This window comes from Callithrix jacchus, chromosome 17, assembly GCF_049354715.1.
Source record: "Callithrix jacchus isolate 240 chromosome 17, calJac240_pri, whole genome shotgun sequence".
NCBI lineage: Eukaryota > Metazoa > Chordata > Mammalia > Primates > Cebidae > Callithrix > Callithrix jacchus.
Genome location: NC_133518.1, coordinates 57587395 through 57599443, shown reverse-complemented (window position 1 = coordinate 57599443; position 12049 = coordinate 57587395). Strand labels below are relative to the sequence as shown.

At 34.7% G+C, this 12049-nt stretch overlaps 1 long non-coding RNA gene across 2 annotated transcripts in view; it reads right to left on the bottom strand.

Moving 5' to 3' along the window:
• The window catches only part of LOC103788871 (uncharacterized), a 60254-nt gene that overhangs the window by 42628 nt on the left and 5577 nt on the right, over positions 1-12049 (bottom strand). The window lies entirely within an intron of this gene.

The window sequence follows — 12049 nt, the reverse complement described above, 5'->3', positions numbered from 1 at the left end:
AGTTGCCCATCTTACCCTCCCTGTTTCCTACTCCCTGCTTCCTGGGATAAATTCCCAAATAAATAACCTATATCCAGCTCTTTTGGCTTCTGCTTTCAAGGGAACCCCAACTATAACAGAGTTCAAGGTAGTTCTTTAGGTCCTCTCTTTTTCTCCTCCTTCCCACTGTCCCCTACTTACTTACTATTGCTCCAATTTCTTCCCAACACCTGACATCTGGACATTATTGATCTTTGTCTAAGCAATGGCCACTTTGAATTTCTTCCTTATATGTGTTCTGGCTGTTAATTGGGCCTCAGTTCTCTCTACCTTACTTCATTCCTCTGCCTCTGTGTTTCTGAGTGGTGAATCCCTTTTAGTTCTGAAAAACCCAAAAACTACCTCTAGTTGTTACAGAGCTCCCAGACAAAAATTCTGACGTTAAAAAACATATTTAATCCTGAACAATTAGAATCTCTCTCTATCAAGCCAATGTGGCAACTAAAATACTTTTGATTACTGGCTGTTGGCTTTAAGAACTTTACTGATTCACCAATGACAAAAGTTAACAATTGCTTTGTTTAGAATTGTTCCTTCTTAAATTGAAGCATAATTCTCAGAATGTCATCAGAATGAGGGTATCTTTAATTATGTTGGCAGTTGTAAGATATATCCTCATATAATTCCATATTCCACAGGAATATCTTTTGTAGATATGGTTTATTTATAGAGTAAAACCGTACATACACAAATCACCCAGTAACAATTTTTATATTTACTCATTGGGTTTTTGTCTACATTTTTGTTCTCAGCTCCAACAATATATATTTTTTAAACAAATTGCCTTTCCCTTATAAGACTCACAAATAACTATCAATTACCAATGAGACGTTTGAATTTCTAAGGTAAAACAAAATTATTATAATGATAGCCAATGAATTGAGATTTTTCTTGTATCAATTAATATACTTTCTTAAAATGGCTTCCAAAACATTGACTCACATTGTCCTTGAACATTGTGGCTGCTGCAACAATGAAAACAGAAATTGGCACTGTTAAGCTCATGAGCTTCTAAGTGGATGTAATACCAAGGCAAACACACAACAGTTTTGAAGAAAAACAGTTCTTTTGAAGGACCAGAATCTATATCTTTTGAATATCAGTTTCCAAAACTGATATTGATCTAAGCTAGAGATACAAAAGGAAATTTCTTCAGTCAGAATAAGTTGTTGCCACTGGCCAAACCGATAATGGTTCCACAGGCCAGCCAGCGGAGAAAGAACAGTCAGAAGTAAAGCAAAGTTAATTTAATGTTTGAAGGCTCTCTTTAAAAAGGGGTGCTGTATTCTCTTTTTAATTCTCAGATGGCAATGTGGGAGAGCTGACCATGCTGAGGACTAAATGCAACTGTACATAACAGCAAGGATATATAAGGTGAAAGGATGTTAATCAAGGATGAAGATGGTAGGAGGAGAAAAATTTATCATTAAGTCAATTTAAACCTAAATTAGCTGATTCAATATTTTACAATCTGAAGAGATTTTGTTTAAAAGCTTGTATTTCCAGCTTCTCTTGAAAAATTAGATCTGGTGACATCAGGGACTCATTCTGGCCTGACGCTCCCTAACCCCCACCCTGCGCCCAGGGACTGAGTATTATCTGCCCCTGTAAACTTAGTTCGTCAGTTTGCTTCTATCCCTATTACTCCCTAGTAAATTACACCTAGTGTATTATATTGTTGTTCATTTAAATTACTATCCTGGGTCCTGTAGGTATTTAAGTGCCTATCTTTGAGTTCAGAAAACAAAGCAAAGGAAAGGAATTGCTCAGAATGTATGTACATTTGATGAATTATATTCATCAAGTTAATTTTGTCAATAAAGTTACCACTTCATGCCCATCAAATTCAGAGACTGTGTTACCTGAAAAGTCATTGCCTGCTTTTCTCATGTGAAGGTTACCACTTAGTACCTGTGAGACTGGGATAATAGAAGCCTCAGGGTCCTATTGGATGGAAGTGGGTATAATATAAATGTATACATACATATATACATGTAAATGTGTGTGTGTTTATGAATTAGCTCCTCTAGCACCCAGCAAATTTTTCACTAACTTCCTGTAGCAAAGCTTAGTTAGAGAAGATTCTGACTCTCAAGTTACAATTATGAAAACAAAACTGGTTTCTTCTTAATTTTGCAGCTACCAGGTTTGCATACAGCATTAGCCATTTCCTGTACATTTCCATTAGTAATGTCTTTGCTGATTAGTTTTTTCTAAATTAGCATGTTTATCCATTAGCATATCAATATTGCTGCCAACCATCCTCTTAATTTTTAGTTTTCTTGTTGCAACAAAAATTTTTTTTTGCCAATAAAAGCAGGCATTTCTTAAAGCCTTAATTAACTCTAGCACAATTCTTTTCTGCTTCTTTAATAATAGTGTGTAATATTTACTAAGATTATAGATTTTGTCTTATTCAAAAACACTACTCACTCGAATAAGCAAAATCTTCACATTTTTAAGTTTGACATTAACACAGCCTCCTCTTGTCAAAAGAGTTTCCCTGATTTCTGACATGCTTTGGAAATACTGTAAATTTTCAAGATCAGGGTAAATAAACTTCAAGGACAAGGACTCCCGAAATTTGAGAATTTTTCTATGTGATTAGGAAAATAAGGAGGATTTTCAGTTACCTTTGTAAAGGGAAAAGGGTGACGTCAAACCTGAATTCTTTGGGCAATCTTTTTATCCTCATTATATCACTGCAAATAAGTAGAATTTTGGTTGACTCACAGATCTGATGTGTACAATTGCATAAATTTAAAGTCACCTACATGGAATAAATAACACTATGTTTAACAAAGTACACAGGAAGTAAGTAAAATATACAGTCTGTTAGACTCCTGTCTACACCATTATTCAAGGTAAATTCTTTTGACTATAATAATTAAATATCTGCAATGATTTTTTTTCTGCTGAGTCTGAGTAGACTGTTGTGAAAGCTATGCTTATCCAATTGTAAGCACTGTCTTATTAAGGTAAGTGCTAGTAATTATAAATTTTTATGTTTAAGCGTAAGGGTTTTTTCACACCTTTCTGGTGATTAAGAAGGAAAAATGATGAAGAAGTTGATGATGTTAATGATTTCATCACACATACTGTTTGTGGGGGTGTAAATTGTCACTGTCTTTCTGGAGGGCAATTTGGCAATATTTTTCAAATGAGGATAACCTTTGACCTAAAAGTTCTACTTCTTGAAAATTGTTCCTAAGGAAATAATTGAAGAAGGCAAAGATAAATTTGCAAAGATGTTCATAATAGTGAGAAAATGAAAAACAGTCTTAATACACATAAATAGAAATTTGGCTAAATAAATTATGAAAATCCATGTAATGAAATATGAGGAAATCATAAAAAATTGATTGGGTAAATCTCTACATATTAATAAAATTTAAAAGGGTAACAGTTATTTAATATTTAAAGTTTACACAGAGTTACAGAATAATATACAAGGTACGATGTAATAAGATGTATTTTCATATGTAAATACACAAGATTGAAAAGGTCCAATTAAGCTATTAATATTGTTAATCTCTGGTAGTCTAATTATAAAGGCATTTGCACTTTGCACTTTAACTTCCTTTGCTATTTAAAGTTTTCACAACTAACAGGTTTTGGTCCACAATTTTCTATTTTATCTATTTATTTTTGGAAGGCGGAGTTGTAACAATCACACTCATTTGTTTTCTTTCACCTTACTCTTCCCTTTGAGGATGTTCCTGCTGGGTGCAGCTTGGCTGAGGACCGGGCTCACCTCCCACAAAAGATGTTGAAGAAACCAGATCTTCCCTCCTTTCACCTAGAGCTGCAAGGCACTCTCCTGGCATCCTTTCCCCCTGGACTTTGATGCTAAAGACAGAACCGAAGGTATGGGAGGAATTTGCTTTAAGATTGGGTGTAGAAACAGGGTAGCATGAAATCCAGCCATTCCCACAAAGTGGTCTTGCTGTGGATCCTGCTGCATGCCCAGTTTTTGAAGTATTCCTGGTTCGTGTCTTTTGCTAAACCTCCTTCTTCAGCCACCTGCCAATTCTGTGAGCTCCTTCTATGCTTCTAATGAAACTCCCTTTGGCTTTTAATGGCCATAGTCTTCTTCTAACTGATATATATGTTTTGCTTTACTAAGAGAAAAGAAACTGTTCCCATTTGTAAAATCAAAGAAATAAAAGTCGAAACACACACACACACACACACACATACACACACACACACACAGCAAAAAGAAGACACCAAAAATATCTTGTAATCCCAAATTGATAAAATGTGGGGCAAGCTGGTAAATTATAATATGGACAAAGGACAAGAGTGAGAATAAAGGTCAAGTATGTTTGTAACCCTGAGCACCTAATTAGAATAATTAGTATGTGTCAGGGAGAAGTTCAGCTTTATATTTTGCTTTTAATAAAATAAAACAAGGGCAATATTAAGAGTTTAATTCTCATTGTTCACTGCAGAATTATTGAACTATGAGTCCCTTGGGGAGGCCTGGTTAATTTATTTCATATGAAACAGGTATCTTCTGTGTTGGAAAATATTGTATTTTATTCATTTTTGAATTGCTAAATTATCCAGACTTGTATCTTTCCCTTACTAAGATTAGATAGATTCATAGTGCCACAAATAATATAATCATAAACAAATAATATTGGAATAGAAAAATAGTTTATATCATGACTTTCTCTAAGATGAAGACATAAATGTTTCCTTCTTGAATACCCAAATAATTAAGTAAAAGTATTTTTTAAACTTTCCAGTATTCATATCTAAGAACATAAAATATTTTCACAATACAAGTACATTTACCAAGAGCAAATGTTTAAACAAAAGAACCAGGGTTCTTAATGAAACACCCTCAGGAAAATGTTTAAACTTTGCCCTTAAGTTTACTTTGTTCACTAATAGGCTTCTATTTCGAGTAGAGAGTAGGAAGGGTAAGTTCAATGTGTTAATAAGAAAAAAGTAATAATATTTAATTAATTCTGGCTGAACACACATGGTTTAATATACTTGGCAATATCATTCCATCACATGATATGATAATTTAATGGAACTTTTTTATTTAAATTGCTGGCAAGTTTATGAAATTATAAAGCAAATAGGCCATGCACTTGGGTGTAATTGACTGTATAAATGTGTTTTATACTATACTGTTGGCAAATTAGCCAATCCCTGTCATGGAATCAATTATTATCTAGCTGAATTCCACAAACACAATAGCAGATATATTGCATTTATACAAAAAACACCATGATTGTTAATCTTACATTGTGCATCTTAAAGCAAGGCAATAAACATTTATACACTGGATAATCGTCTTAAGATAATGCCACTGCCAAATGATGCACATTTAAAGATTCTTGTTGTTGGAGACAGTCGTTTGGGTTTTATTTGTGCTTGCTTCTCCGGATCAATGAAGAGGATAATGGAAGCTTCAGTAGTTCAAGTTAAGTAGAGGTTCAGGCACCTGACCTCCATTTAAGAGACGCACACTGCCCAAAGCCAACATAACACGGTACATGCATACCTTGCTCCAGAGGCTTTAGAAATAATAACAATGCCTTTTATTTAAATAGAGCTATCGTTGTCCAAGTGCTCTCATGCACACTCTATCTTGTTACCTTTCAGAGTGAAAAGCTGTATTGCAGATGACCCAAAGAAAAACTCTTGTTTCATCTATTTCTAGTCTAGCTTAACATAATCAGCACAGTTTATCTGAAACAGAAGGAGCAAGGGGCAGACTCCCACATGTTTTCTTTCCTCTTCAGGTGCCCCCTACAGTATTTCTAGCCTACCCTTCTGTAAACTGCTTGTTGGAAAAATTCTTTAGGCCAGCTTCTAAGATTCTGAAGCTCAAAAGTTGTCTAAGTGGGCTCTTGAGATAACATTTTCAAAACTAAACTCAGTGAGACAAAATGCACCTTCTCCTGCCTGTGGCCCTTTGTACTGTCTCATTTAAGATTCATTAAGAAGCCTATGAGCTTTACTTTCTTCATTGGTCTGATGAGAAAATTGAGACTTAAAGTGTCAGGGGTATTTATCCAAGATTTCACACATATCAACTGGTAGACTTTGGATGTTGATCCTACATACTCCCATTCAAAACCTTTGTTCTTTCCCTAACATGAAAACGAAAATCTAAACAGCAAATCCCTCTTTATGTAGTTCCTGCTAAGAAATTAAGTCTGACAAAAATAATACTAAACTGGATTGAACAGAGAAGTCAGTATGCATATCCCTTATAAGAATACTAAATTTTCTTCCTAAAGAGAGTACATTATTTTTCTTCTCACCATTTAAGAAAGGAGTAGCATTCCCTTAAATATCCAACTAAAGCGTGCTCTCTCCTCTTTGTCCTTTTTATATTCATGTATATAAATGTTGCAATATTCCACTTGTTTTAATAGAAGTCTCTGTCTTTTTTTAAACACATAGACATTCTTTTCTTCGAGAATTTTTTTTTTTACCTCTGATTTACTTTTTTTTTTTTTGATGTTCACATTGGTTTGAATCAGTTTCTTCCCAACCTCATTTTCTCCCTCTTCTTTTTCCTTTCAATTTCTCCGGGCCTTGCTCTCACTACTCTCTTACAGCCATCAAGCTAAAGAACTACCTCTCTCAGTAATTTGATTTATAACCTATTCTCAGGAGTGAGTTGGAGGAATAACAAAAGAGGACAAGGAAATGTTGCATTAAGATACTGGGTTCTAATTTCTGTTCTGCCTTCTCTATGTACATGATATTCAATTAATATTTGACAATAGTGAAATGCATCATATAAACAAACCTTGTCCCTATGCTAAACTATATTTAGTATAAATGAATGGGTTTTTAAAAATGTAATAACTTTTATCATGAGATTCAGCCATCTTTAGGTTCCAAAGAGCTAATTAGCCCTTAAAATTTGCAGATACTTCCCTGCAAGTTCTTTTATGAAATAAATATTTGTTGCATGTTAAAATTTGATCTGTAATCATATTCCATCCTTGCTTCAGGAAGAAACTGAAAGCTCTAGGATATGGCTGTGAGTGCTATAATAAAACAAAGGTAGCTCAAAGAATTTTAAAATAATCATAAGCAATACAACAGATTTTCCAACATAGGCATTGGTTTAAATGTTTATATAAAACCTAGATAAGGTGTAGATTTAATTTCTCCATCCTCTGAATCCTCTTTTTTTAGCTAGTCAATGAAAGTAAATGTCTTTTATGTGTCTTGCCCACAACTTGCAAAATAAAAAATGGAATGAAGAGAAGAGCAGCAATTTTTACCACTCACCAATGATGCATTTCTGATTTAGAAAAGAGGGCAACCATAACTTTTTAAAAAAATATTAAGGAGAGCTGTGGTGATATAAAGCCTACATCAATTGTGTAGAACTTTTTGAATCAAACAGTCATTCAACGAATGCTTGGTGATTTGTTTAGGGTACTCAATATGTAAAGCATTCAGATTTTGCAACAATATTCTCAACTAAATAGCTAACTAAATAAGTGGTTCAACTTCCAACCCCCAAATCTATTTGTATGTGTGTGTGTGCATACCCAAGTATACACCACACATTTACCACCAGTTACCTACGAGAAATCTTCAACTGGATATCCCAAAGTAATTCCAGTTATAACAACTACAAAGTTACAAAAAATACACATAATTCCCCCCAAACTGGCTTCTTTTTAGTATCATATCTATTAGGGAAACATGGTTGTGGAATCTAGAAATCTGTCTAATTCAGAGACCCAGACTCAGAATGTAAAAGTAATCTTGAACCCCTTTGTCTATATAAAAGAACCCTCCAATCAGTGATTGGATTGAAATAATAAAGGCCAGAACTAAAGGTAATGAAATTGAGAAGGAGGATGTATTATTGAGGCATGTGCATAAGTCCTGACTAAGATAGTACTGAAGTTGCTTCCATCATACCTGACATGATGCTGTGCTTGGAAATGCGACTTCCTCATATCCCTATCACTATGAATGCATTTATTTTTAAAAATTAATCTCTATAAATCTAAATTTACTTATTTATTAAATACATCTAATGATTTGGAATGCTTTATATGAATGGGAGGATTAAAATAAGCGAATACATGTAAAGTGATTGGAACAGGTTCTGGCACATGTAAATATTAGTTAGCTATTACTGTTGTGATTATGAGCGAAGTATTGTTTTTAGTCTAGAATCCTCCTGGAGAAATTTGATTCTTAAAGACCGTCCTGGCCATATATGGTGGCTCATGCCTGTAATTCCAGCACTTTGGGAGGCCTAGGTGGGCAAATCACAAGGTCAGGAGATTGAGACCATCCTGGCTAACACAGTGAAACCCCATCTCTACTAAAAATACAAAAAAATTAGCCAGGCATGGTGGCAAGTGCCTGTAGTCTCAGCTACTTGAGAGGCCAAGCCAGGAGAATCACTTGAACCTGGGAGGTGGAGGTTGCAGTGAGCCGAGATCGCGCCACTGCTCTCCAGCCTGGGTGACAGAATGAGACTAAATCTCAAAAAAAAAAAAAAAAAGACCATCCTTTTTGGGTAGCCATCCGTAACTTAGCAGATGGTTATACCTTCTCTATTTACCAATAGCACTTTGTTCATATATTTTAGAGAGATCTGCTTGATTGGTTTGAGTGTTGTCCCATTAAACTGTTATGTTATTAAGACCACACAGAAGGTTTTATTTTGGGAGGGCATCCCCAGAAAGTTAGTCAAGTAGTAGGCTTTTCATAGAGGCACAATAAATGATTATTGATTGAATAAAAGACACGTTACCTTACACTGTAAACCAGTGCTTTTGATTTTATCTAAAACCTCAAGGAGACTATAGAAATATTTTTAAATCCCAATTTTCTACTTCCATCCCCAAGAGAGCTTGTCCTAGGCTGCTGAACAGTGGAAGGCTGTTCTTTGACAACTTTTTCAGGTGAAATGGGAGACAGGTTCATTCTATAGCATCCTTTTGAGGGAAGAATGGTTGGGACAGAAATATTCTATTCTATCCTGTCTTACATATATTTTAGAGTATGATGTATAGTATATCTGTGCTAGTAAAATTCAGAAAGCATTTCATTCATTTGCATGTGATTCATGCCAGCGACCTGCCAGAAGAGTGTAGATATGAATCAAAAAATGTTGTGATTCATTATTCCTCATATAGAAGTAATTATCTATGCCCATGAGATTCTCCCAAAGGGACAGCATGATATTTAAAATAGGAGAATTTATAGCTCTCACACATATTTGCATCTTTTAAAAAGTTGATAATATTTTGAAAAGAATTGTGTGGAATATATGAGTGCCCTCAGGCCTACAGAGTTCCAATGAATCTTGCCAAATATTACACACTAAAGAACTCCAACTCAATTGGCAATCCTAAGCTCCATCAATGGGTGTGGAATACTCAATTCTTAAGGTGATAGCCCTTACAAAGACAAAGAACCACAAGCTCCTATATTCCAGATTTTCTTCAGGACATTTTCTCAAATGCATTCTGGTGTTTCCCAAGTGTCAGAGGGAATGAGAATTAATTTAGAATGATTGATGATTTGGCAACCATCAAATGAAAATGATTCACTCTTTCCCTCCTTGGCAGTCAAAACTTAATATGGTTTCCTGCTTTCTGTAACCCATGAAAGTAAGATTTTCTAAGGTTTCAGTAGAAACTGATCAAGTGTTTCTTATAGTACCTTCAGATGACTTGGTAGACAGAACCAGAAGAGGCATATGACAAGTGACAAACATTTACACAGATTTTTTTCACATTTGAACACTGAGATGAAAAAATGCTGGATTATTTGTGTCTTTTTTTGTTGTTGTTTGGCAATTTAGGTAGACCAACCCAAGGCTGTCTTAATTGTTGTTCCCTGGTCAGAAAATGATTCAATTCCAGTTGTTTTTGGAGATTTTAATAAGCTCAGTTCTTAACTACTAGTCCTGCACTCTTTCCAGAGAAAAGATCCAAAACTTGAAAGTTGGATCTTTTCAAGATACTATCACTTTGGATCTTTTTGAGTTTCTATCAGTTTATTTCAATGAGGTTTTATACCTTAGTGCCTCTCAAACTTTAATGTACATATGAATATCCAGTAGACCTGTGTTAAATAGATTTTGATTCTATGGGTTGGAGTTGGGACCTGAATTTCTAATAAGCTTTCAGGTGATGATGCTGGCTTTCAGACCACACTTTAACAAGTGTCAAGCTGTAACTCTCAGCCCTGGGTTAATCCCTTTATGCCAGTCAGGGTCTGTCAAGTATAATAATGGAGGGAAAATGTAATGTTTTGGAACAAGAAAGTAAGTACTTTTTGTCTTCTTTTCAGAACAAAAATTTAGAATCAAATTTAGATCAAACCTTAGAATCAAATTTAGAATCAAAAGGCTTAGAACTGAAAGACAACATATCTATGCTTTCTGTCATGTCTCTGGCATGAATCACATGCAAATGAATGAAATGTCCTCTTTTACTGGCACAGATATACAATAATAGGTGAATGACTAAATCATCCTGGGGTACCAAAACCATCTCCCTTGCCTCAAGGTGAGCTCAACTCTCTAGCACAACTCAGAGCTCCCCTCGGGTTCAGTCTGGGGTTAATTTCCAACTGAACCCATTTTCTTAACTTTTCCCTTGCCATGTGCTTCATTTACTCCCCTTGTCTGAGAGCAGTCTGCCAGTACATCACCTAGCACAATAATCCTCATCTTAGGCTCTGCTTCTAGAGAACATAACATATCAAGAGATAACTTATAATACTTCTCTGTCAAAGTCAAGATGTTATCGAATTCCAAGAAATTCCATTGTTTTTTAAAGAAAGAATTTAAAGGAGAGTGAGCGAGAGAAAGAAAAGAAGGAAGAAAAAAAGACCCTAAATAAACACATCTAAATTAGAAGAAATAATGCTGATATGGTGATTATATGTATTTTTTGAGTTACTCTGTGGTTGGAGGTAGAATAATTTTCTCATGCTTAGTAGCAGGAGTAATCGATGTCGATTTTTTGCTGAAGTTAAAGTGCAATGGGATAGCTCCCTCTGTTAGGAAGAGAAAATAAATGCTATTAATTCTTCATCCAGAGCACATTCATTTCTGCACACCTTATGAAATCCAAAGGAGATTGCGTGAAAAGCAAACTCACATGAAGAGGACATAAACTAGATTAGTGAGATTCCAATAGATTTGCTTGTGTTCATGTTGTAAAGATGAAGCAATTGTCTATGGTTAATGTCTCTTTACTTTATCTTGTCTTTGAACAAGTGAGGGAGTTATAAATAAAATGTTGTTCAAGGAGGTATATAAATAAATTGGCATAATTAGATGTCATAATTAGGTGCCCATTGCTGTTCCAGACACATTTACATAATTGTCAGTGCTGCAATGAAAATAATTGTTTGCCAGTGCTGCTTCTGTTAAGGCTGATAGTACCTTACTTAGTATAGTTTGTTCTAAGTGGTTGTTTAGAAAATATTCTAAACTCTGACTGTGGAATCATTGTACACAGGCTTAAATGTTAGCTTACCAAATTAACTTTTCAAGAATAAAGCAAAAGACTAATAGCTCACATTTGGAAACTTTATCCACAAGTAGAATTTTGAAAAAATAAAAGTTTTTATACATTCATATACATATTTAGAATTATATACTTATAATAATGTATAGGCAGCAAATTTTAGACAGAGTTTTCTCTTGATTTCAGCTTCTAAAATCTAGAGATTCTTGAGTAGCATTTGCATTCCTTATTGATAAATAACTGTCCTAGATCAATTGAAATATAGCAGTTGAAAAGAAATTAATGTGATTCTGTCTGAGAGAGGAAGGTAGGACTGAGATTCTCTTGTAGGAGTTAGATCTGTTTATGATTCTTCTGTCTTAGGATGTAGACATTCTGAATACTCTTCTTCCAGATGTCCCACAAACTTTTCAAGTCTTTGCCCAGATATCACCTTCTCAGGAGTTCCTAGTTTGGCCACCCATTTTTTAAAATTGTGCTCCCCTCCACATATACATACACATCATGCC